General features: G+C 40.2%; 1 long non-coding RNA gene across 1 annotated transcript; it reads right to left on the bottom strand.

Annotated features, from left to right (window-relative positions):
* Positions 1-17653: 17653 nt before the first annotated feature.
* On the bottom strand, positions 17654-26232 carry LOC120097038 (uncharacterized). Its single transcript, XR_005494103.2, has 3 exons — positions 26049-26232; positions 21284-21494; positions 17654-17808 (listed from the first exon to the last, which is right to left on the bottom strand). It is a non-coding gene; the product is annotated as an uncharacterized LOC120097038 (long non-coding RNA).
* Positions 26233-26454: the final 222 nt, after the last annotated feature.

Raw genomic sequence — 26454 nt, 5'->3', positions numbered from 1 at the left:
TATTCTTTTTTTGTTTTTTTGCATTTGTTGTTTTGGTTATTATGTGATTCGAGGAATTTCCTTTCTAGCTCAATCTATTTCGAGTTCTGTAGCCTTCTTGTATGTTTATGGACATCTCTTTCTTTAGATTAGGGAAGTTTTCCTCTATAATTTTGTTGAAGATATTTACAACAAAATTTATTCCTTGAAGTTGGGAATCTTTGCTCTCTTCTATACCCATTATCCTTAAGTTTGATCTTCTTGTTGTGTCCTGGATTTCCTGGATGTTTTGGGTTAGGATGAAGTTTTTATTTTAACCTGATATAGAAAAGCAACAAACAGCTAATGAGCTGTTGTAGTCTCATGTCTTTTATACTTCATCCTAAAAATGTAATCCTCCATAACTACTTCTTCCTCATTCAGAGCTGAAAACCCTTCTGCCAAGCAAAGGTATGTTCACTACCAGGGCAAAGTTCATGACTTCCTGTAATGACTTAATTTTTAATTAAGAACTTCACGTTTTAAACTATGTGGTGTATTCAATGGGTTTTATGTACTTATATTGACTAAAAATTACCCAAGTCTATTTCAGTTTCTTCACAGAAATCCATTATGCTTATTAGACAAAATCCTGAGTACATTCATTTTATGAATGCCAGTATCATTTGTAGAAGTAATAATTGTTATGTGTAAAGGTGTATTTTAGAGAAGAATTCTAGCTAATAAATGTAGAGAATGTGATAACATATAAAAGCCCCTTCTTGGTGCTAGGAAAACAAAATTCTCAGAGAGCTATTAAGTGTCACCTGACCACTTGAGGAGAGGCTGAGGGGAGTTTAAAAATGAGGTAGTCCACTGCCACTACTTGACATATTAACACATTTCAGAACCACATAGGATGTGTTATATACTTCTCAATGAGATGTGGATGTGAAATGTTTATGTTAAAAAAATTAAATGGGTTAATCAACCCTTCCTCTAGGGCTTATGATTTACAGTTTTTATACTTCGAACAGAGATAGCTACCACCACAAAAGGGGAAATATAAGAATCCAGAATTAACAAACTATTTTCCAACAAACAAAAGGTATGTAAAAATAAAAGGGGAAAGATTAAATGTTATATTTTCACATAAATAGATCATTGTACTAATTTTTCCTGGACTGATGTGAGTAAGGCTCTTTTCACCAAGGGCACCAGGGACATGCTAAAGCAAATAGCTTCTCCAAAGTCCAGTTGAAAGACTAATAATTTCATTTGGCTTATATGTATAGCATACATGAAAGGTTACTTGCAGGAACATAGGAGATCCTAAAGCAACTGAATCACTGAAAAGACAATGACCTCGAGGAGGTTGCACCAAGGAATCCTGTTTCACTTGTCCATCTATTTCCCATCTAGTCCATCTTCCAAGAGCACTTGTAGCTGGGAAAGACAGGAAGGCACAATGGCTGGCTGGTGAGCCTCCTCTCCTGTTTAGAGATGCTTCAGAACTTTAGGAGGTATAACTTTGGGGGAGGAAGTTTGCCATTGAATGGGCAGGCTTTGAGAGGTCATAGACTGACTTCACTTCTGGTTCACTCTGTTTCATGTTTGCTGTAAAGGTGTGATCACTTAGCTTCCTGACCAGGACCCCTGTGGGACATTTCCTCTGAAACCATAAGCCAACACAAACCCTCTTCTCTTAGTTACTTTCAGTGGTAGTGTTTTACCACACCAGCAAAACTAACTCCCCTCTCCCCAACAAACACAAATGTGGCTGTTAGGAAAGACTGTGAAGCATTCAGGGGAATTCCCTCTACTTTCTACACATTTTTTTCTATAAATATGAAATTGCTGTGAAGAATAAAGTCAACTTTTGTGAGAGAAAACCTAGGGGAAAATAGTATTTGTATTAGCTACACTTGTTAAGAGAGAATACATCTCAAATCACTAATTAAATAAATAATTAAAATACACTAATTAAATAAATAATTAAAATGTTAAGCCACTTCACTAAAGATATGTACTGTCTGACCAGTACCTGTAGCAGAGAAAAAAAGCGAGAACAAAATGTAATCCTATGTATTACAATGAAAGTCACTAAACCAATAGAAAGGCTAACATTTTACAAAGCCTGAGAAGATGAGAAAGCTGGGGATTTGAAAGAAGCTCAGAACTAGGTCTTTTATATAATCCTGGAAGAGGTGTAAAGTGGCCTAAGGACTGTCATAGTCACTGTGTTTATGTAGCTATCTTAAGAGCCATCAGTTCCTTTCTTGGGAACTCAAATCTTATGCAAGCAATTATACACTAACACTGCAGTTTTATTCATAATAACAAAAACCCTGTAAACAGCTCAAAGATTTATCAGCAGAAAATGCATAAAACTATTCTTTTTACATATTTTTTATATAATGGGATACTACTCAACAATGGAAGGATAAATTGCCAATATTCTGGCAGCATGGGGATAATCTTGAATTTACATTTAGGAAAAGATGCTAACCTGTACACTGTAACAACATTCAGCACAGGAAACTATCTATGAAGATAGAAGTCAGTGTGATTGCCCATGGGTAGTAAGAATAGAGTTACTGTTCTTGTTTTTCTTTGTAAACAAAACTTTAGTAGAACACAGCCATACTGTTTGTGTTTATATATTGACTGTGGTTGAGCTCACATAACGACTGCAGACTAGTTTGTGAGAGGGACCAGATGGTTGCCTAAGTGGAAATATCTGCTATGTAATCCATTATAGAAAATGCTTGCTGACCCCTAAGATAACTGACCAAGGTTAGCAAAGTGCTGATAATTCTAGAAACTGGGCTGCTAGTCAGTCTACTTCTGTGTAGTTGAAATGTTTCATTATGACATTTTAAAACTGAGGAACATCCTTACTAAGAATTCTAAGATATTTTATGGTTTAACTATTTATTCTGCTTTTAAATAGTTTGAAGAAAGAATATGAATTCTATGATGAAAAAATAAAGGTGCCAATAATACTTCCACCTGGTATGTATGGAACACAGGTTAATATTCAAATGGACTCCAAATCTCAGACAAGAAATTAATATTCATTTGCCAGAAATGTATTTGTCCTAGTTGTGGCTTTTTTGTTAAGTTGATACAAGCTAAAGTCCGACAAGAGGGAACCACAATGAAGAAAATGCCTCCATAAGACTGGCCTGTATACACACCTATGGGACATGTTCTATATTAGGCATTGATGTGGGAGGGCCCAGTCCATTGTAGGTAGTGCCATGCCTAGGCTGATAGTCTTGGAGTGTATAAGAAAGCAGGCTGAACAAGCCATGGGGAGCAAGCCAGTTAGCAGCATTCCTTCATTGCCTCTGCTTTAGTTCCAGATTCTACTTGAATTCATGCCTTGGGTTCTTTTAAAGATGGACTATGTTGTGGAAATATAAGATATGTGCTATCCACTGTAGGCTGGTTTTGGTTGTAATATTAATATATGGTATTGCCTTAGGGTTTTATTGCTGTGAACAGACACCATGACCAATGCAAGTCTTATAAAGGACAACATTTAATCGAGGCTGGCTTACAGGTTCAGGGGTTCAGTCCATCATCATCAAGGTGGGAACAGACCAGCATCTAGGTAGGTATCATGCAGGCAGAGCTGGGAGTTCTACACCTTCATCTGAAAACTGCTAGCGGAAGATGACTTCTAGGCATTAGGATGAGAGTCTTAAGCCATGCCCACAATGACATACCTACTCCAACAAGGCCACACCTCCTAATAGTGCCACTCCCTAAGCAGGGCATATACAAACCATCAAAGGTATAGTGTTATCATCCAGCAATAGAAACCCTAACTAAGGCAATAGCTTTTACCAACTGTAGAAATAGTGAGTTCCTTGAAGATTTGGTGTATCTGGGATCTTGTCCACCCTTGTCTCTTTCCTTCTGAGACCTTTTGCATGCTTGGTGGTATGAATATTGTTGGACCTGAGAATGATCTATGTACCTAGGAAATGAAGGGTTGGTGGCACTTGGACAGACTTACTTGTCCAGGGACTTGCAGGTTAAGGGTGGGTGCCAGTTAGGCTTAGTCCCTCCACTGTAGAAGTACCCAATTAATTACTAAAAATTATCCTAGTGGTGGTATTTTCCCATTATTGACCCCAATGTTCTGGGTTCCAGAAAGACACACACACACACACACACACACACACACACACACACACACACACACTTTATACTTTGATATGCCTAAATTACTTCAATGGCTGGGCCACTTCCTAACCTCCACATGGCTGATCCACCTCCCTCTGGTATTCTCAAGTTATTACTAAAATCTATACTCCATCTTTGCTCCCCTGGATGTAGTAGGGCAGCCCTCTTGAGGTTGGTCTCTCTGGGCTCTTATACGGTGGCTATGCTCTCTGTCCTACAACTTCTCAGGCATGTTATTTCCTCTCTTTCTCCTTCACCTGGCATGGTGAATCTCTTCTTTCTTTTTTTCTTCCCTCTCCCTTGCCCAGGAATCCTAAAAACCCTGGCACTGTCCACCCTGCCCAGCTACTTTATTTACCAATCAGAACCAACTGGGGACAGGGTTCCTCAGTTTCTTACATACAAACATGCGTATTTTCACACAAAAAAATTTTGAGGACCCAACTTAACATAATACACGCAGGATTAGGCCAAACCCACTTTTCTTCACCACTGACTGTCCCGTCATAGGGTCTTGGTAGTTTTCAAAGCAATGCAACAATCTAAAAATTAACTCAGTATGGCTGTAGGTTAAGTTTCAAATTTTGTTGTGGGTGTAGCTTATTCATGGTTTCAAAAATCCACACATGGATATTTTGGTGTGAATTCAACTGTATCACTCAATGACAGTTTTGAAATATTAGGTTCTCAGGAAATTTAGTAGTCTCAAACCAAATTTAAACATAATTTTTGAAGTGAATCATTTTACTCATTTTCTCCCCTTATCATTTGCTCTTGCTATTTGGATATAATTAGAAGTTCACTGAAGCTTCCGTTTTGTGAGTCAATCCTGAAGGACTCAGTCACTGACTGTTATTTGGAAACAGGTACAACCTCTAAAGGGTTTAGAATCCAAAGGCATCGTGAACCAAATTTACACATGGACATAACTTAATAATGCAATTAATTGATTTATACTAATTGTAAGGGGCATAAAGGTTAGCTTCAAGCTGAAAAATTTCTAGTCACAACCACTATTTTTAAATGCTACCTACTGGTTCCTAAAATACCGTTTGAAAAACTTGTTGCTTAAGGTTCATTTCTTAGGTGAGTATGTTATATATTTTGCTATCCACCTCCTTGTTTTAGAATGATGACGATTGAAGAAAATTTAATTTCTTCAAAGTCTTCCTTGGTAACGACCAATTTTGCATCACTCTTTATAACTCTCTGGTCCCCTTTCTGAATCTTTCTTCTTTGCAAACATTTACAAATGGAAAACGTTCAGCTAAGCATTTGTGGTCCTCAGACTGATTCAGCTGTGAGCTTGAGGAAGGGCAGTAACATCATAGGGTGGCAGCATGTGGCAGACCAAGTCCCCTTGTGGCAGAGGGAGCCAAGCCCGTGTTGACAGGCCCCCTTCTTCCTCTGTTCCCTCTGGGTCTGTTGGATGGAGCAGCCCACACTGAGGGACCCTAGTTGCTTTTCTACATGACAAATGTCTCTGGACAAAGGTTCTCAGACATGCCTGGAAGCACTCTTTAGTGATCTCCTCGGCAACACTCAGTTCATAGTTAGTTTCTCCAAGATCAGCCATCACTGTGGATGAGCGAGCAAGTAAAAGCCACAGAATAAATCAGTGTCCGTGGTTCGTGCTAGCTCTGCCTTCTCTTGCTTCCATTTCAGTTAATGTTGCAGACACATATCAAATATAGATATCCTACTTTAAATGGTTTAGAAGTGAGGAGAGGATCATAAAATGAACAGAAAATTGAAATATTCTATGATATAAAGCCTTTTTTGGTCAAAGCATTTGAATACCCACTAGTATCTATTAAAAGTGTATAGAAAAATTCAAAAATTAAAACTAGACTAGCCTTTATTTAGTACACTGTAATAGATATTAATAGACTCAGTAGGAATGAACATGTTCTAGGCTGGGGTGTAGCCCAGTGACAGAGCACATCACATGCATGAAGCATTGGGTTTGTTCCCTGAAGCATAAAAAAAAGAACACTGGCCAAGAGGGCTGTGGTGATTTTTTATTTTTTGTCTTGTAATAACTGGTATAACTTCCAATAATATTGGAGTTGGAAAATATACTTATAAATGCAGGTTGGGTGTAAAAAAATTCTGGGAAAAAATTAAATGTGCAAAACATATAATTATACCATAAGACACTTGTGGATTGATGTCTGTATGCAGGGGAGGGCAGGCACAAGATAGGTAGGGCAAGGCTTGTGATTGGGCAGTGAAAAAGAAAGGCGGGCACAGAGAGAGGAAAAAGAGAGAGAGGGGGGGGGGAAGGGAAGGAAGATGAGAAGAGGGGAAGAGAAGGATGACCCACCTCCGTATGGCTTTAATTGGCCACAGATAGCTATGAATAGCCTATAAGGGATAGATTATTATAGGATAATTTGTCTTACCTAGGTGGGTAGTTTATATCAATGTTAATTGGTTCTGAGTTTATTGTGTGGACGTTTTATGGAGTGAGAATTTACTGATATAAATCTGATTGAAAAATTATAAGCTTCTAGAGTTTTGATTTTAACGGGTTACTGGGAATTGTGACTATGACCACAGGAGGCAGATGCTGGGAATGTGAGCAGAGTTCGCAGCACAGAGTCGCAAGCAGGCAGCCGCTGCTGGGGCCAGAGGGTAGCAGCAGCCAGCGCCAATGTGGGGCTAGCAATGGAGCGAGGTCACTGCAGGGCCCAGAGAGTAGCCAGTGACAGGGTGGGATGGAAATTGGAAACAGCAAGTCTGGTCGAGACGTTTTTTGCTGATTGAGATGAAAATACCCTGCAGATGCCATGTGGCCAGCCAGGGCCGGCAGTAGTGTGGGTTGGTGCTTTCTGGTTTAATATTTACCACTCCCGACTCAGGATTTGCTGGAGGTCGGCTGGACATCACTGGAATAGGGGGAGGATAAGCTGGTTCCAACGGAATGAATAAGGCTGGCTCTCTGAGTGACTTGGGTGCAGACTTCAGCAAGATACCTATGGCTTAGAGTGGTCTGAGCATCTGTACTTCCGAGGAGCAGAAGGACGGAGGCTTGGAAAGATGTTGGAGAGGAAGTAAGCTTCTCCGTTACACCTCGGAGCTCATTTGTGGGCAGTGCAGTGCAGTGGCGTCAGGACAGAGATTTTTTAATGATAATTTTAAATTAAATAATGACTATTTATTTTTAGGGTAGTTTTTTAATAGCAAAACAAAATAAATAATACAGTTCCTGCATAGGCCTTCCCCACACGCTCTCATTTGAAGTTTTTCTACAGAGTGTGTTTAGATGATATGTTTTGGCAAAGCTAGCGGGAGTGCTTCACCGAGTTTTAAGGGATTCAGTGTAGGAGACAGAATCAATATGGCCTGTGGTCAAGGGTGTGAGGTTGCTGCAGAGTTCATATGTCCCAGCTCTGGGGTGCAGAAACATGGAAGACTTGTGTGGGTTCTATGTGGAGAATCATGAGAGGGGAAGCTTCTTCATTTTCTCAAATCTTGTAAATTAGAATGAATATGATTTGTGACAAACAGTAAAGCAATTTTACCATCCCCTGTCATCGACAGTGAAGATTTTATTGGCAATTAAAAACATTCTTTTTTTCTATCATATAGGAGAAAAGGCAAAACAAATAAATAAAATAAAAATAAGTCTCTGCATTATGTAGGCTTTGAGAAATTCTGCTAAACAGAAGAGCGGGCATGTTCTGATTCTAGACTTCAGAAACACTTTGGACAATGGGTTGTAATCAATAAAATCTATGAGAAAATATTCTGAGATGAAAGCCCCAAAGCACAATTCAGCAATTTAGAAATAAAAATGAAGATGATTGGGGGGAGGAGGGAGGGCTCAGTAGTGCCTTACAGAGCCTGGGTGTGGTTCCTCGCGCCTACATGGTGTCTAGTAACGGTGTCTCCAGTAGTGGGGACCTGATACCCTCTTTTGGCCTCTGTAAGCATCACATCTAAATGCTCCACATACACTCATACCCGTCCACATAACAGTAAGTCTTTAAGGCGCAGTTTAGAAGACACAATCTCACAGCAGATTCTCTGGTCCTTTGTTCCCAACACTCTTTCTTGTTCCCCTCTTGCTTGATGTTTCTTCCTCCCCTCTTTTTTGATGTTTCCTGAACCTTAGCTACAGGAGTTGTTTTGGGGGGTCTGGTGATTGGCATTGGGCTGCTCCTCACTCATTCTCTGCGTTTTGCAAGGTTGCAGTTTTTTTTAACCTTTTTTTTTTATTAACTTGAGTATTTCTTATTTACTATTTTGAATGTTATTCCCTTTCCCGGTTTCCTTTAATGGTCTTCATTTGTTGCAAGAAGTTTGATTGATGATTGATGGAGAGCTATACTTATCTGTGGGTAAAATACATATTTACAATGCAGTTAGGTATCGTGCTCAACAGTATGGCTGCCTAAACAAAATCTGATGCCTACTTTCATGTTAGCTAACTTTCATGTTTGACTATGGGTCCTCCCCATAGTCAAAGAATTATAGGAAACTTACAGAGGCTGAGAGAGAGCCAGAGAAATAGTCTTTCTTAGGCGTGAACCCTGGATTGGTTATTAAATACCAAGTGGGTAGCCCAGAAACCATATGCTTTCATGTAACACTAAACGACCAGATGAGGTTTATTTATATATGCAGGCAGGCCCGTGTGCACATACACACACACACACACACACACACACACACACACACACACACACACACACACGGAGAGCCATAATTTCAAGAAGTAGATAGTGCAGGAGGTATATAGGAGGGACTGGAGGAAGGAACGGGAAGGGGGAAAATAATTTAATTTTATTATATTTCAAAACATGAAAGAAGATAATTTGAGGAGTGATAGTATTCTATGAACTGAGTATCTCCAGATATATATCTGGCCTTCTTTGTCTAATGTCAGCAATGACAATACTCAAACAATGTCTCAAAGATTCTTTGAATCCTTAATGACCTATTCTTTGGTTGGGAGTAGTGAGTCAAGGTTTTCACTGTGAGTAGTAACTACCTTAATTTTATTAGGCAGAACAGTTTAGTCAGTTTCTTTCTCTTCACTCACACACTTTGACATATTAAAAGGGCCTGTCCCATATCAAATGGAGGGTCCTTTAAATTGTCGTGTTAGTATATGTTTACAGTGGACTTTAAAATTGAGAGATCACTTCTCCTCTGTTTCTTTTATTTCTACAGGTTTGTTTATTTTAAGTGTGCATGCATTTTAGGATCAGCTTACAAAAAGGCATCCAGGAATACTTTTAAAAATTGTCTTAAATCTGTAAATTAATTTGGAAACATTTGCTGTATTGATGACATATTTCCAACCCAGACATATGGCATCTTTTCATTTATTGAGGTTTCCTTCTCTTCTCTCAACAATATTTTGTCATTTGCAGAGTGATGGTTTGGAGATTTTTGGTTAAACCCATTTCTATTTTATTATGTTGAGCACAGTGAAAAAGTACTTGACTTAAATTTCAATTTTTAGACCATAAATCATAATCATATAGAATTGTGGGCCTCCTAACTCTTGTGAATCATTGACCAATTTAGTCCACAAGGGCAATGGGGGGCAGAGACATTGAACAGTGGTTTTGGAAGCCCTGTGAGTATCTATGGTAAATGGCCACACTGAACTGCTTGTTATTAGGCAGATAACTCTACTTAGGGTGATTCAAGATTTATAAAGTTTTGGGGGACTAAGGGTAGGATCATCCAGGATGGGAAAAGGTCATTGGCTGGGGGCTTAGGGTACCTGGAATGTCAATAGCATGGGGAAGGATTTCAAGAGTCTCATATATTGGCTTAATGGGTTTTGTAGGGAGAAAGGAAATTGGTCATGCAATTGAGGCTACATGACATTCCTCAGGTAGAGGCAAGTATGATGGTTTAGAATCCCCTGGCAAGGTCACGCAAGGTGTGAGAAACTCTGCCAATAAAGGGAATCTCCCATATTGTACCAAGCCTAGAGGCTATTGGGTCATGGTGGGCTCTGACTTGAATTAGCCGTTAGTTTTACCACATAGAAATGCCCTTGAGCTTTACATGTTGGGTTTGTAACTGGCAACATCTTATAACCCACTTAGAATTGTTATTAATCTTAAAGCCGCACTCCCTGATGACTTTCCATGGATCATACTTAATGGGAGTAGAATAGTGTCATTTTTTCCCTTCTGTGATAGATGCTTTCTATTTTCACATCCTGGCATAAATTTATAACCAAACTCTAGTATAATGTGAACAATAGTGTCAAATGTAGACATTATTTCTTCTTGATAGTAAGGGGAAAGAAAACTAAATGGTTCACTAGTGATAATAAGTTTGGCTTTGTAAAGATAACCTTCCTAGGTCAAGGAAACCTTCCCTATTTCAGTTCACTGTGGGTTTACTTATTATGAATAGGTATAGAATTCTGATAAACAAGTTTTGTGTACCTTTCATGATTTTTGAGCTCACTGTTTGATTTTCTCCTTTATTCTAATTGTATGACATTTTACATTAATTATGTTCAGATATTAAAATGCACTTGACATTATTTGGTTAAGTCCTACTTGATCATAATGTATAATCCTTTAAAAAATGTTTTTGTGTTCATTTTGTGTCCCTGCCAGCGGGGACCCAGTTATTCAGGGTCCCGAAGGGGCGCTACCCTTGGGCCTAAATGGGGGGTGAGAGAAGAAGGAGACCAAGCAAGATTCTGTTGTCAAGGTCTCGTTTATTGGGGTGAACGTTACAGCTTTTAAGGCTTTCAGGTAGGGGGAGTGTCCTTTGTGAAACACAGAGGAGGGGGAGGTGTGGCTATAGGTAGTGATAGCTGGAGGCAAAGAGGTCAGGGGGTAGATGATGAGGTCAGGCGGTGGAGACACCGGGTGTTGATTCAGGAGGTAACAGGTATCTGCTAAGGGAGCTGAGGCATCCCTTGAATGTTATCTTCCTGTGCCGTAAATTCATGGGAGAGGCTTTCATTCAACAATCTTAAGACTTAAGGCAGTCATCTTAGGGGTGAGTCTCTGTGGCCAAACAGCCCAGAGTCACCTAGTCACTTTGAACCATGCAGTTCAAAAAGTGGCTAGGCCCAAATCCAATATGGCTCTGTATAATTTTGCTACTACATTGTTGAGTATTTTAAAAGTTTATTCATGAGGGATACTGTTTTCTTCCCCCTGACTTCTATAAGGTTTTCCCAAGCAGTTGTCAGAGTCAAGGGGGCAGTTAGAGTTCCTGGGAACCTGCTAATTTGTTAAATTTTAACTCTTGTGCCCAGCTTATTACACATTCAGCTCATTGTGTAGCCACTATCTGGACCTCTGTTATCATTAACACTTGGTTCCATGTGGGGGTCTCTGTGAAGGAGGAGAGGGCGGGTCACCATCACCAATAGATTCACAATCCCTGGGAAGCAAGAAGGCAATTCAGCTCCACACAGCTCAGTAGCCAGTGTTAGTTCAAAATTTGAAAGTCTGACCAAAAGGAGTTTTTGGTCAGCACAATTTGTCAGAACAATTTGATGAAAAGTATCGTGATAATGAACTCAATTTCCTGTGCACAACAAAGCTTATGACTACATCAAAACCCTTTGTAAAGTACAAGTGGCATCTTCTATAAAGATAGGCTCTATACTTTAACTAGGAAAAACAATCTCAAGACGTAGGTCTAGAGGAGAACCTGGTATGATCTCACCTGCACATGAACGTAAAGGTCATCAGCCTATTAACAATGCCTGTTCCGGCCTTCTAGGTAGAAAACAAGTTATACGTCTCTCCCATTTGAAGAGAGAACCCTGTGTGTTTAACATCCCTCTTAGTGCTAAAATGTGAGCACAAGGACCTCCATGCCCCCTACAGGTTCAGGTAAGAAAGATCCATGGTTTGGGGGAATAATTCAATGAATAACTCAAGGATTTTATGTTCAAGGATCTTAACAAACAAATCTAAAATAAATTATTCAAATAAGTATGTCATATCAAAACTAATAATTGATTAGAAACAAAGAACATGCTAAGGAGAAAAATCTGTAAACGGGAGAGGTAGATTTTATGACTATCAAGTAAGCTTATGATGGTACGTGAGTAGAGACCTGTATGAAATGAAGTTGTAGGTTGAAGCAGTGTCCAATTAACACCACTCCAGTCGATCCCGGTGGTGGCGGTGGTGGCAGCGGCATTCCTCCTTACTCGCCCCAATGTTCTGGGTTCCTAAAATACACACAGCCTTTATATTTTTATGTGATTTAAACAGCTCAATGGCTGGGCCACTTCCTAATCTCCACATGACTGAGATACCCTCCATTATTCCTGAGTTATTATGTATTAAAATCTATATTCCATTTTTTCAGCCCTGGACTCAGACCTGAGTCCCCTCAGCTGCAACTAACTACATGAGACTATTTTTTGACTTTTGCACTTCTCAAGCCTAGGGTCTCTCTTGTTTCCCCAGCATGGTGGCTATCTTCTCTGTCTCTTGCCTGGGAATCCTAAAAGTCCTGCCTCTGTCTCCCTGCCCAGCCATTGGCAACTTTATTTATGATCAAAACCAACTGGGGGTAGGGTCCCTTAGTCTTATATGTGGAACACTGCAAACAGGATTTTTGGGAAACCTAGTTAGCATGAGAATACAAAAAGCTACAGTTGGTCACCATGGGAACTAGGAGGAAAGCCCCAGACTACAGAATACTAAGTGCAAAATCTGAGGCAGAAGCATGCTTGAGGTATTTAAGGATCAAAAGAGGCTAGGAGGTTAGAAAATTAAAAATAACTTGTTATTAATTAGAATTTTGTCCAGCAGTGCATGACAGAAAACAGATTTACAATGCCTTAATAAATAGACCTAATTGTCACCATGTAAAGGAACCTGGCATGGAAATTCCATGATGCCACCAGGAGACAATTACTTCTACTTTTTCTTTCTACTCACTTTACCCTAAATCTTCAATACACATGTCTCATGTGCAAGATGAATGATCCATGTCCATTTTCCTTTCAACCTTTCAAGCTGGAAGAAGGATGAGGCTCAAAAAGTTATATGGCAACAAAATTGGTTCCTGTGAAGGTGATTTTTCCCTTCTGGGAAGCTATCAATCAAATTTCTCTTACTGGCTACAACTGAGCCATATGAATACCCCTCTATACATGCCAAGAAGGCTGTGTGTGACAGGTGACCAATTTTATAGTTCTGCAAATTGTCTTTCCTGCCAGCATTGAGGTTTCTCCTTCAGAAAGAGAAAATTTGAGAATAGTGACTATGTTGGGAAATAGGTCTGTGTCTCTAATGTTCCTTAAATATTAAAATCAGGATGGATGTACATACACACATGGGACCAATATATATATAAAATTAAGGTGGAGAATTAAACTAAGTGCCTATATTAGTCACTTTGGTAATGCTGTCACCAAATTATCTATCTGACATAGGCATCTCACAAGTGGCGAGCTTTTTTTGTCTCACAGTTTCAGAGGGTTTTACATTATTAAAGCAAGGGAGACATGGCAGAGAAGCAAATGTCACAGCATGTCATAGTGGTGACTGTGGCAAGTGTTCCTATCATGACAGAGTAGTGAATGCAGAAAGAGCCAGGAGTTGTAAAGAATAGTATGACCCTTCAGAGGCCTACTGACCTACTTCTGCCTTCTAGGAATTACCTCCTAAAGTCCCCAGAACCACTACCTGGAGAAAACATACTCTGCCCATCAAGAGCTGAAGAACACAACTCCAGCCATCAAGAGATGAATGGGCAAAGACAAAGTGGCAAATAAGCACAGTGGAAGGAAATCTGCTTTTTGGTAGCACGGATGAGCCTGGAGAATATTTTATTGCATGAAATTAGGGGAGTTAGGGACACACACATGGACCCATAAAATTTCAGACAGATAGAAGATGGCAAAGAGTTTTTTTGTGCAACACACTTGATAGTACATTGTATACCTGCAAATGACTAAGAGAACAGATTTGAAAGTATCCCCACCATTGATAAATGAATGGGAGAATATTACATTAGTTCATTCAATAGCAATTTATAGGTACCTGTTTACAGTAAATATATAGCTATTTTAAAACTTTATATAGCACAAATATATATCTACCTTTACTCATCAACTAAAATATCCTTTAGATGACTAAAAATAGGAAGCTGTATGTGAGATGATGGTGAATAAAAGAAAAACCCCAATGACCAGTAAAAGAGAAGGAAATGCAGTACTAGGACTAGACAATGTGGTTTTAAGGCTGCTCTAGGTCTTGGCTTGAGAAGAATAGCTTTGGAGATGTTTGTACTTGAGTATTGCATAGCAAGACATGGATGAAAGACAAAGCTCTAACCTGTTGTCAAGGTTCTTTATAGTCACAGAACTTATAGAATGAATCTCACTATCTCTATTTTATCTATCTATCTATCTATCTATCTATCTATCTATCTATCTATCTAGTCATGCATTCATCCATCTATATAAATGGAATTTATTGGAATGACTTACAGGCTGCAGTCCAACTAATCAAACAATGGCTGGCCATGAGAGGAAAGTCAAAGAATCTAGTACTTGCTCAGTCCCACAAGACTGGATCTCAGCTGGACTTCACTGTATACTGGAATCACAGAGAAGTAGGTGCTAATGCCAGTGAAGGGATAGATGTGCTAGCAAGGTGAGATCAAGCAGGCAAAGAACAATAAACCTTCTTCTTCCATGCCCTTAGGCTTCTAGCAAAAGGTATGGCCCATATTAAAGGTTTGGATGCTTACTTCTCAAATATTGCCTACCCATCCAAACCTTCAGTTAAAACCCTGTTTCTGAGCCACCCCAGATATGATAGATACTTTTAGTTTCAACGTAACTGTATCTGGAAAGAACTATGATCCAGATATGGAAGGAACACTCATGAGAAATAATCTCCTTGGTTTGAAATGGGTCAATACACTTCTAGTTCAGATCTTTGAGGAAGACACACATCTGATCTGGATTTCGAGGTAGGAAGACAAAAAGGAAGGATGTCTTCATAGCCATTACTGAAAGTAGCTGGTACCATGAACATGTGGGAGTGTACTAGATGCATAGCAGACTTCCCCACCCCACCCACTCACCCACACCATTCCAATATCACTTTCCCCTAAGTGCAAACATCACAGAGCCAATGTGGGGAGGGGAGTAGTCAATATCTACAAATAAAACCATAACAAAACCAACTCCAGTCTCTTCATAGTCACAGCTGCTTCTAAGGCTAAAATTGGTGTTAGTCACCTCATTATTAAGCCCTCTCTTCTGAATTCCCTTTCCTCATTAATTACTCGAGATTATCTGACTATTCACCATGAGGCACCCAGACTTCAACGCCCCTGTCTCTATTTACACTTGAGCAATACAGCTGCTGCTTACTATTATTTCTGACCATCAAAGCAGGACTATAGCATGGAATACGCTGGCTTACAAACATTGTCTGTTTGCCCTAATTGTGTGGCAGTAATACCATCTTTTCATAATTAAAGCTTATTTACTTTCTAAAGCCCTCCTCTGCCTGCCGACACCCGGGCATGGCCATAGTTTTCATGGTAGTGGAATCATTATTCTTTCCCATGGAGGAAGTGGTCTCCCCTTAGACGCTGGCCCTGTAATCTAGCAGGAAATGTTTGATGATACGAAAAGTATACATTATTCCATCAGGTTTCTTGTTTGTTGCCAAGTGAAGTTCAATACTACTTAACACCTTTTATTCTTGGATCTATATGTTGTAAACCTTGAGAGCACAGTTCCAGGTTGTGTGGCGAATGTAGCATCATCTTAGAAGACAGCATCACAAACCTATAAGGTATGGTCCTTGCTTTTAGGCAGGCTATTCAGTATCTTCCTCCACCCCCTCTCCCCGCCTCTGTCACTCCCTCCCTCCATCTCTTGCTTCCTCCCTCCTTCTCTTTTTTCTCTTCTCTTTATTCTATCTGGCTGGTACTTTTGGGGTGGATATTATGGACAGGTAGTCTGTCAATAGTTTCTTTTTTCATTTCTTTTTTTAAAATTGCTATAATAGTACTCAAAAAAGGTGATACAAAGAAATAAACTTTGCCTCATGGTTTGAGGTACAGTCCATCATGATGAGGAGGTATGCTCCAAGAGTCACCCTAATTATAGAGGAAAGAACAGCCTGGCATATCTGCAGTTGGGAGACGGATGCCAGTGCTCACCAGGCTTCCCTTGTCCTCATTAATTCAGTCTGAGCATAAATCACATATATCTATAGTCTGCCAGTCTCTGTTAAATAGCTTTAGAAACATTCTTACAGACATGGCCAGAAGTATGTTTCTTTATTTTAAAATGGCATCATATTGACAATGAAGGTCAGCTATCATGCAGTCCTTGATACACCTCCACTGCTATAAAATAGATTCGTTCAGCAGATGCAATGTATAAATTTATATGCAAATGATCTGTGAAATGATTATAACAGATGTTGCAGGTGGAGAAGTCAGACTAATAAGCATCAAATTTGGTCAGTCTGGATAACTGAACAGAGGAGTGCTATCATGTAATCAACTTAAAACTGTGTATCTGTCTAACGACCCCAGGGGACAGTGTTATACTAGTAGAACCAGAATACATACTGCACATGAGGTAGTAGAGGAAAAAATGAGGTTAGCCTTCATGGCTTCATTCTTGTCATCATGCTACTGCATTAATAGTTCATTGTAAAATAATGAACGTACTGACCTACATCTGCCACTACTTGGAGAACACATGCTCCATCCATCAATGAATAAAGAACATGAGTGTAACCATCAATGAATCAATGGACAAAGACAAAATAGTAAATAACAGTGGAAGGAAATCTGCATTTGACAGCATGGATGAGCCTGGAGAATATTGTATTGTATGATATCTGCTAGGCATAGAAAAACAGGCACAATATGATTTCACCTGATTGCAGAATCTGAAAATGCTAAACTCACAGACACAGGGAAGAACAGTGATTACCCTGGGTAGGGAACTGGGGACACAAACATGGACCCATACACTTTCAGTCAGATAGGAGGAGATGTCAAAGAATTCTGTTGTGTAACGTGGTTGATGGTACATTGTATATCTGCAAATGACTAAGAGAACAGATGTGACAGTACATCGATCCATTCCTAAAACGCCTGCATCTCAGGCTTCTGTTTGGTTAATTTTATGATACCCCATCATCTTTGCCATTAACCAATCATTTGGATGCAAAAATTTAAATTATACTGGGATATGACTGGACTCACTTATGACTTTAATGGTGACATCGGTTTCTTTGATTACTTCTTGTACATGGCATTACTTCTGAGTTAATGTTTTGTTTAGGATTGAGAAGATAGTTTTAGAGACTTGCAACTGATTGCCTTGAAATGTTGGTTCTCATTTCATAAATCAGGAAACCAATGTGGTACATGCATGTCAGTTGGTAAGTGCATACATTCTTTGAAAGTTATGTAAACTACATGCAAGGTGATATTGAACTCATTGTTTTAGTTACTGTTCTATTGCTATAAAGAGACATCATGACCATGATAACACATAGAGAAACACATTTAATCAAGTGCTTGACTACAGGGGCCAAGGATTAGTCTTGTATCATCCGGATGGGGAGTGTGGTATCTGGAAGGCAGAGAGGCTGACAGGTAGGCATGGTGTTGGAGCAGCAGTTAAGAGCTAAACGTCCTGATCTGCAGGCACAGACAGAGAGAGATTGGTTCTAGTGTAAGGGTTTGAAACTTCAATCCCAGTGACACACATCCACCAACACAGCCACACTTCCTAATCCTTCCCAATGATTTCCACTAACTGCTGCCTAAGCATTCAATCTTAAGTTTATGGGAGCCATTCCCCTTCAACCATCACATCACACTCCCTGGCCCCCATGAGCTGTGGCGATATCATAATGCAAAATGAATTCAGTTCAACTTCAAAAGTCTCTATTGTCTTTCAGTCTCAAGACTACTCAAGTGTCCTTTTTGAGACTCAAGGCAGTTTATTAACTGTAACCCCCTGTAAAATCAAACAGCAAATTGCACACTTCCAACATACAATGGCACAGAATATATATTACCATTCCAAAATGGAGAAAGAGGAATAATGAAGATATTGGACCAGAACAAAACTCATCAGGGAAAACTTGAAATTCTGTGACTACATGTTTGATATCAAAGGGTTTATTAAATGGCTCTTTTCCAGCTTTGTTGACTACATCATACTTCTCTACCTTGGGCTGTTTCCATGCCCTGTTAGTAGCTTTTCTTGGCATGCATCCCATGATTCTGTCATACCATACATTTGGGGGTTTCCAGGACAACCCAGGCTTCACCTTCACAGTTTCGCTCAGTGCTCTGTGCTTTCAAGCAGGAATTTCCCTGCCATATATGTGGCCTTGGTGGCTTGGTGGCTTTCCTTAACTGTGGAGGAAGACTCCATAACCTCTTTTATCTGTCCTTATTGACTCTAAATCTAGAACCAAGTGTTGAAGTTACAAGTTTTTCTATTGTCTAAGGCTAGTAACTGGATCGCTCTTTGAATAATACTTGTGTAAGTTTTCATTTGTTTATGGTTTCCTGGCTGCTTATGCTTTCCTTTAATTACTCTCCACAAGTTGGAAGCTCCGCTGGGTGAGTTCTTGAACCTCAGACTTGGCTCTAACATTGTATTTCCTGGTCTTCTTTCTCTCCTCAAATTGTACATTTTATATTTTTATAAAATATACTCACATTTTTCATTGTGGATCTGTATAGGGTGATCACTAATTACCACACAGCATAATACTAGGCTATCTTGAAATTTCCTTTGCCAACTGACTTTATTCCTTAACTCTTCAATTTAGTCTCTGGCAGACTTTTTGGTCAAGGGCAGAAAACATCTAAATTCTTTGCCAAAATATCACATGAATGGTCTCCAGACACTAATAGTCTTATCCTCTGAAACCTCTTAAGCTCATCCTGCATAGTCTAATTGGAAGTATTCAACTACTTTTCTAACCCAAAGTTCAAAGACTTCCACATTTATTCAACAAAAAACATGGTGAGGCCTTTCATAGAAGTGTTCCCAGTCCCTAGTACCAAATTCTGCCATAGTAACTATTTTATTGCTATGAAGAGACCCCATAACCAAGGCAACTTATGGAAGAAAATATTTAACTGGTGCCTTGCTTACGACTTCATTATTACCATTTCGAGGAATATGGCACCAAGCGGGCAAGGAGACATGGTTCTGGAGAAGAAGGTCAGAGCTGCTTCTCTGTATTCCATGGCATATCAGAAACTATCAGGAATCTGTCAGTCTAGGTTACCTGACTGCTAGTCTAGATTATTAGTTGTGAAGGTCAGTACCCTTACTGTAATGACTAAATGTACCACATGTCTATACTGTCTTAGGCTTTCAACTGCTCTGTAGAGACACCATGACCACACCAATTCTTCCAAAAGAAAACATTTAATTGGGGCTGGCCTACAGTTTCAGAGGTTTAGTCCCTTATCATCTTGGGTGGGAAGTATGATAGCACGCAGGCAGACAATGCTAGAGGACCCAAGAGTTTTATATTTTGATCCACAGGCAGCAGAAGGAGACTGTGTGCCACACTGGGCATAACTTGAGCATAGGAGACCTCAAAGCCCACCCCCACCGTGACACACTTCCTCCAACAAGCCTAAATTTCCTAATAATGCAACTCCTCAGAGCCCAAGCATTCAAAAACCTAAGCCTTGGGGACCATACCTATTCAAACTACCACATGTAACACCCCAGATTCTTGTCATTTTCATTTAAAACAGGGAGCCAAGTTCCTGTCAGCCTGCATCTGCATCATTCTTATCTTCTTAGTTATGTCAATGCCTTTCATAACAGTCAATTCTTTTTTTTTGCCATAGTGAAGTGAATATGTCATGGGACATCTCAGGATTAGTTTGTTGGTTTCATATAATAAATCTTTAGCATTCCCACCCAAAAGCTTGTTATAAACCCATTTCAACAGTCTGCTATTATAGCTTTCTGAAATCTATGTCACTTCACCCATTTGAAAGATCCTTGGAATCTTTGACAAAAGTATTAAAATTTTAGTCATAGGAAAGACCTTCTCAGTGACCACATTTTTATTCAGTTTATATTCTGCCCACTATGTTCAAAAACCTTAAGACACTTCCTCCCTGTCTTTGCAAGATTGAATGCTCCCTATAGGTGTGTGTGTTTGTGGGGGGGAAATCTTGCTGTATAAATCCTCTTTGCCCTATAGGAGAGATGGGCAGTTCTTTTCTGGCTTATGCTGAGACTTGATCTAATGACTGGTGTGAAGGTAATGAAGAGAAAAGAAATTCAGTACCAAAATGGGCAGCTATTATGCAAATTGCTGACATTAGTGTGGGTTAACATGTTCTTCACAGAAGGGAAGGAAACTGCTTTTGCTGTCTTTGGTGGGTATCTCATCCCCATCTCTTGGTGTCCCCTTCCCTGATTTCACACAGGAGATGTGTTGAGATTATGGATATTGTCCTTTGGTTTATGACCACAGTTACAAATAAAATTGGACCTTTGTTGACTTTGATGCTGTAAGAGATTGAGAATCATTTTAGAAGCTGCCATGGAAAAGTTTTGGCTTTCGCAGAGTGATTTCACTTTCTGGTCGGCTGACTGAAGCTTCTTATTATTTCTTTCCAAAGCTTCAAAGACATTTTCACAAAGTCATCAAGTATAGCATGCTTTAAAGACACCGCTGCACTCATATTACTCAAGGGTCACAGATGGCACAAAACCAAATGCTGTCGTCCCTTTAGACTAAGTAAGATCAGAACCTTACTTAGTGTGATGCCACTGCCTATCAGAGGCTGTCATTAACTCACCACTAGCAGTGAAATCATGATTTACTGTCCAGCAGTTGGGGGAATCCCATCTGTAGGTTATCAGCTTGCTTTGTCTGAGCCTGAGATAAAGTGTTAGAGTGGTTGATTAAGAGAGAAATGGAATAAATACATGAGGGAGAATAAAAAACAATAGTCCAATACTCAAATATACTATATAATTGATTATCTGAGAGCAGAAGAATTGGTACCCAAATCTCTGAGAAACTATAGCCACATAAGGTTTATGATCATGGTCATCAGGAAAGGGGTGATTCTTTTCCATTAGCATCTGGATATTATTATTTGTGAGAATACTTACAGAAAAACATGGACTTTGAGAATAGCTCAATAAGTGCAGTACTTGTGTAAGCATAACGACACAGATTTGATCCCTATCATCCATGTAAAGAAGCTGAGCATGGTGGCATTTTCTGTAGTTCCAACCTTGGGAGACAAAGACTGTAAGATCCCTGGGACTTGCTGGAAAGCAGTCTAGCTGAATCAGTCGTCTACAGATTCAGCTGGAGACCCTGTTTCAAAAATTAAGGGGAAAACGATGACTTCATATCTACATGTACACACACACACACACACACACACACACACACACACACACACACACACATGAGAATAAAAAGTAGAGATGAGGTGACAGGAACAAGGGATTTAACTTCAAATGTCACACTACCCCACAGACTTGCGAGTGAAGAGTTGCTGGTTTCAAAGATGAATTAAGGGTACTTGAATGGAGGTGGCTTCTAGACTTTGGGAAAGGCGACAGGGAAGATTCTCCTTTAGAACTATGAAGAACACATCTTTAGATTTGGACCCCATGAGACTGATTTGGGGTCTTCAATCTTCAGGAATGGAAGCTAAGAATTTTTGTGTTGTGTTGAGTGAACGTTTGTGCTAACTTAAAGCACCAATAGGAAATGCTCCCAGCAGCCAGTGTTTAAATTGCTGCAGCTGTCCATGTTCTTTTCCAGTCATGACAGATCCCAAACCAGGCATGCTTCAGGTACCTGTTTTCTGTTAGATGTCACCTTGTACCAGGAATCCACTCTTTTCCCCCACCTCAGTGAACTAGGCAGGTCATGAAAAATGGAAATAGTTTCTTTACTGTTTACTTTTAATTTCCACCTTGTTGGGTGACACTTTTTTCTAGGGAGTCACAATATGCATAGTGAAGGGACTCTGGCCAGCTCAAGTATAGCAAGCATGACTCTGGTAGGCTCACCATTTTCCCTGCTTTCCCTTTGCCTTGTTATAAAAACAGATTACATTCCTAAGGCTAGCCACCAAGGTCCATTCCCTTATTTGGTCACTTCCACCCCCGAGGCTGAGGTCCAGCTATCAAAGTGTTGAAGTCCAGCAATCAGAAGTCCATTATGGCTCACCTAATTAACATGTCCAATTAAAATTAAGCACCTTATCATAACACAGGTTTCTTTTTTTACATTTATAAACCACCATTTATTATGTGCCACATTTGTCTCCCCTCTACCCAGAAGCAGTCCTTTGTTTTCCTCTGGGACAAATACCCTTTCCCCCTTTCCCTTATTCCCTTCTCCTTCCTCATCCTCAATCTCTTTTCCTTGTCTCTCATTCCCTGCCATCTGTCTCTCTGGGGCAAATCCATCTCCTTTGTGCTAAGACCCTGGTCTTAGGGGTCCTGAGCAGATTCTTTTCCTTTCACATGCGTACTCACCTCAGATACAGATTCCACGACATATAGTGAAACGGATACCACCAAAATTCGACTTGGTAAGCCGATGATTATTGGGGTCACTTACAGGAATATGGGTGAGATGTAGGAACAGAAACGACTCACAGACAGCTGCATCAATCACTAAAGCCCACCTGGAATGGGTGACAAAGCTAGGAATCTTGCACACACTGCACAGCCTACAGGCAGCTCAAAAGCTGTGTCCTTTACAGTGCCTCAGTAGGTCTAACCTGTTCCAGGTAGCTGGTCTGGGCTCTGAGTTTACAGCTTGGTTTGTCTCCTCTGGGAGGAAGGTACCCAGTGAATCTGATCAGTTTCAGAGACTTCATGAAGCTATTTTGAACTGTTTATTTTCCTGTCTAAGGAGTCTCCCTTCATGATGGAATGTTTCAATCTTGAAGGAAACTGTTACAAAGCACTCCCTACAGGAGGTGTATTGGGAGAGGAGCGTCGTGTCAGGGGTCGGGGTGTGATCCTGCCACAGCAACCTTACCTTTCCACCTTGTAAGAAGTAGGGATTCTCTCATTCACTGCTACATATTCAAAGATAACTAGTCTGTGATCTAGAGAGTCTCCTGCCTCCACCTTGTATCTTGCAATAGGAACATTAGAATTATAGACAGATGTTAACAGCATTTGGTTGTTTACATGGGTTGCTCATGCTTACATGGAATAAAGCATGGGAATGCTTTATTTACTGAGTTATCTCTTGGCCTTACTTTGCTTCTGCTATACCTAGTTCTATAGAGATAGCAACCATCTTTCTTGACTAGATAAGCATTCATTTTCTCAGAAGTCAGTGGTGCCACCTGCTCTATTCTGAATATAGGTCCCAGATCAATGCATTGGAAATGTAATCCCCAGGGTACAGCACTGGGAGAGGCCCTATGATTTGGACAGAGTTGTCAGGAATTGGTTAATGGCATTAGGAAAAGGCCTTTTAGGAGTAGATTTCTCCTCTTCCTCCTGTCTTTAAAAGATAAAACACTCCTCCTCTCCAGAGAATACAAAAATAAGGTTTCACCTTGCAATTAGAGGTTCAATTAGCCACACATGATCTTCGACTTTCTAGCCTCAACAACTACACCATCAATGTTGACTGCCTTTGCATAAGCCAGAAAGGCTATGAAGGGACTCTAGCCAGTCTAAGCACAGCAAATGTGGCTCTGGCGGGCCTTGCCCTTCCCCCATTCCCTCTGTCTTGATAACAAATGTTAGATTACATTCCTAAAACTAGTCACCAAGGTCTTTCCCCTTATTTAGCCACTTCCTCCTCCTGAGGCTGACTGTCAAGATCCAGCTATCCAAAGCCTTTACTAATCTGCCCAATCAAAATTAAACACCTCATCTGAACACAGGTTTCCTCCCCTCTTTACTTTTATAAACTGCCATTTACTTATGGGCCACTTCTCTCTCTTCCCTATCCACAGGCAATCTTTTTCCACCACTCCAGGACAAATATCCCTGCCCCTCTCTCTCGTTCCCTGTCCCATCTCCCTTGTCCTCTATCTCCTCTCTTTGTCTCTTGTTTTCCATCTTTAGTATCTCTGGGCTCAATAAATCTCTTCTGTGTTAAAAACTTGATCTTGGGGTTCTGAGCCAATTACCTTTAAGGGTAATCAACAGTCTGTCGTGCCACAGGTCTTTAGTACTCCCAAATCCCATGTTGTCCATAAGGTAAAGACAGGATTCAACTTCAAATTAGAGGTCTCTGGAGGGAAACCTTTCCCCGCTCTTTCCCTTACTTAACTTCTCTCAAAAGGAAGAGCCTTCCATTCCTGCTGTCAAGAATTTATCCTCTAGCTGTGACTGTCCTGTGACTATCCTTTAGGAAATGGGAAAGGCCTTCCGGTTTCATTGAGGATGGGTACTACATTATTTATGCCGTGTTTTTAGTGCTGGCAAAGAAGACACATTTAATAAATATGGATTGAACAAGTGCCAAAATTCCACTTTTGTAAATGTATTCATTGGTGCCTTGAAGTTTTGTAAATCTGCAGAGGCTCATGCCAGGCTGCAAGCATTCATCAGGACGATGAGTCTGTGACTCTATATCGTGAAGGAGGCCCTTACCCTTGAAGGGATCTTCTTACTAAGCTCAGTAGCATTTTATAAGGTTCTTTCACATCTGATTTATATCCTTAAACTTCACCACATCACTGCATGTAATGATTCTCTCCATTTTACAGATAAAGAGAAGCAGCTGACCCTCTGCTGTGGTTTGCATGTGAAATGCTTCTATGGATGTGTATACACATGGGAGCTAGCTTGGTGGCCAGCCAATAGGATTTGGGAAAGTGATTGGATCCTGGTGACTTTGATTCATATGTGGGTTAGTCCAGCAAGAGAGTTATAATTTTATGATGTTCCTGGGAGGTGATGGGAGGCTTGGAGGAGGTGGTCCTGCTTTGAGGGAGTTTGTCAGCAGAGGGATACCTTTGAAAGTTTGTCTTCTTTCCTCTCTGCCTCTCTCCTTTTTAGCCACTATGATGTGAATAATTTTGCTCCATTACACACTCTTACCATTGTGACATTCTGCCTCACCACAGGCCCATGGCAATGGAGCAAGCTGACCATGGACTGAAACCATGGACCAGAACTTTTCTCCTGCTTATTTCAATTATTTCACAGCAACACAAATGCCTGACTCCTTCACAGTCAGTGCTGCTAACAGAGAAGGCAGCTGAGTTCTGTTCTGCTACACTGAAGATGAGGAGTCAGGGGTAAGGAGGAAGGGCTAGGACTTACATCTATCTTGTTGGCAGTTGAAAGTATGCCAACTAAGAAAAATCCAGGCAGACAGCTCCCTGTGAAAGTGTCCCAGGAACCTAGTGTCATCACCGGGCAAATATTTCACCAGAACTGTGAGTAAACTGGGTGTAAAGAGAAGGATACTTTTAGGTCGCAGATTCAGCCATGAACTTTTTACTCTAGCTCCTTCTTGGTCAATGCCCCACTCATAGCCATTTCAAGTGTTCTGGCTTGCTATCTCAGAGAAAAAAGTTCAATGTATTCTTATTCCATAGTATTTCCCTTAACAGAGTCACAGAATCTTTGTGACCAAGGGGACATTAAAGTATAGTTAGTATAGGGTGATCTCTGTTTTTCCTCTTCAATTTTTAGTAAACTTAGTGTTTAAGAACCTCTCCAGTCTCCTTCACCTTAATATCACAAACAGCAGTTTATCTCAGTTCTATTATTCACCTGTAGACTGTGGTAGTTTTGTATTTTATGAGGCCTGTGATTTTGAACCTACAAGGTTTTAAGCCAGCCAGTTTGATTTAGAGAATCACAAGAATGTGATTCAGTCTTGACAAGTTATTGAAATTCAGAGACAGTGACTTAGTATTAAACTTACTTCTTGCCAAAAGTCCAGAGCTGGTTTCTGACTCTCATAGCTGTAAGCTGACGATCCCAGCACTCTGACGGCAGTAAAGTGATGCGCATGCAGAAGAAACTGGGCTTTGAGATCCATCTTTCCTGAGCTTAGTGGCATGTGCTTTGGTGTCGTTTCACGATGCTGGGCAGCCATAGTGAGTCACAGCATTTGATCAGCCATGATCACAGTGTGACAGCACAGTCTCCATAGGAGGCTGAGATGCTGTGCTCAGATATTTAGTTGATTGGGCACAGTATGCACATTGTCACCTCCAGATGATTTTCAATGGCTCTGTCAAGATACAACTTCAGTGCATTTGGAGAGGTATTTGTATTAGCAAAACTCATTGTAAATTACTAAAGTTTTATGAAAACATGGTGATATA

The sequence above is a fragment of the Rattus norvegicus genome, chromosome 15 (genome assembly GCF_036323735.1).
Source record: "Rattus norvegicus strain BN/NHsdMcwi chromosome 15, GRCr8, whole genome shotgun sequence".
Classification (NCBI taxonomy): Eukaryota; Metazoa; Chordata; class Mammalia; order Rodentia; family Muridae; genus Rattus; species Rattus norvegicus.
The sequence above is the reverse complement of the archived record's forward strand: the minus strand, read 5'-3'. Positions and strand labels throughout refer to the sequence as shown.